Below are 1,254 nucleotides of genomic sequence, written 5' to 3' on the forward strand. Positions count from 1 at the left end.
AGTTGAGGTTAGATGTGGTTAAGTTTAAACGCAAATAACTCGCCAATAACAAGTGCTATCAAAAAACGGATTGCAGTGTGCAACTCCCCACCAAGAGACCTTTCTAATGATACCATAGTTTGCCAATTTCTGACACTTTTTAAAAATCAACATTTTAAGTTGAGGTTAGATGTGGTTAACTTTAAACACGAATAACTCGCCTATAACAAGAGCTATCAAACACCGGATTGCAGTGTTCAACTCCCCACAAAGAGACCTTTCTAATAATACCATAGTTCGTCAATTTCTGACACTTTTTGAAAATCAACATTTTGGGTCGCGGTTAGGGGGACTTAGCTATAAACGCGAATAACTCGCCAGTAACAAGTGCTATCAAAAAACGGATTGCAGTTTTTAACTCCCCACAAAGAGACCTTTCTAAGGACACCATGGTTTGCCAATTTCTGACACTTTTTAAAAATCAACATTTTAAGTTGAGGTTAGATGTGGTCAAGTTTAAACGCAAATAACTCGCCAATAACAAGTGCCATCAAAAAACGGATTGCAGTGTTCAACTCCCCACAAAGAGATCTTTCTAATGATACCATAGTTTGCCAATCTCGGACACTTTTTGAAAATCAACATTTTGGGTCGCGGTTAGGGGGGCTTAGCTATAAACGTGAATAACTCGCCAATAACAAGAGCTATCAAAAAACGGATTGCAGTGTTCAACTCCCCACAAAGAGACCTTTCTAATGATACCATAGTTTGCCTATTTCGGACACTTTTTAAAAATCAACATTTTGGGTCGCGGTTAGGGGGACTTAGCTATGAACGGGAATAACTCGCCAACAAAAAGAGCTATCAGAAAACGGATTGCAGTGTTCAACTCCCCACCAAGAGACCTTTCCAATGATACCAAAGTTTGCCTATTTCGGACACTTTTCAAAAATCCACATTTTGGGTTGCTGTAATCGGTGCTTAACTTTAAACGCGAATAACTCGGCAACAAAAAGAGCTATCTAAAAACGGATTGCAGTGTTCAACTCCCCACCAAGAGACCTTTCCAATGATACCATAGTTTGCCTATTTCGGACACTTTTAAAAAATCCACATTTTGGGTCGTTGTTAGGGGGACTTAGCTAAGAACAGGAATAACTCGACAACAAAAAGAGCTATCTGAAAACGGATTGCAGCGTTCAACTCCCCACCAAGAGACCTTTCTAATGATACCATAGTTTGCCTATTTCGGACACTTTCAAAAATCCACATTTT

This window comes from Branchiostoma floridae, unplaced genomic scaffold, assembly GCF_000003815.2.
Source record: "Branchiostoma floridae strain S238N-H82 unplaced genomic scaffold, Bfl_VNyyK Sc7u5tJ_218, whole genome shotgun sequence".
Lineage (NCBI taxonomy): Eukaryota > Metazoa > Chordata > Leptocardii > Amphioxiformes > Branchiostomatidae > Branchiostoma > Branchiostoma floridae.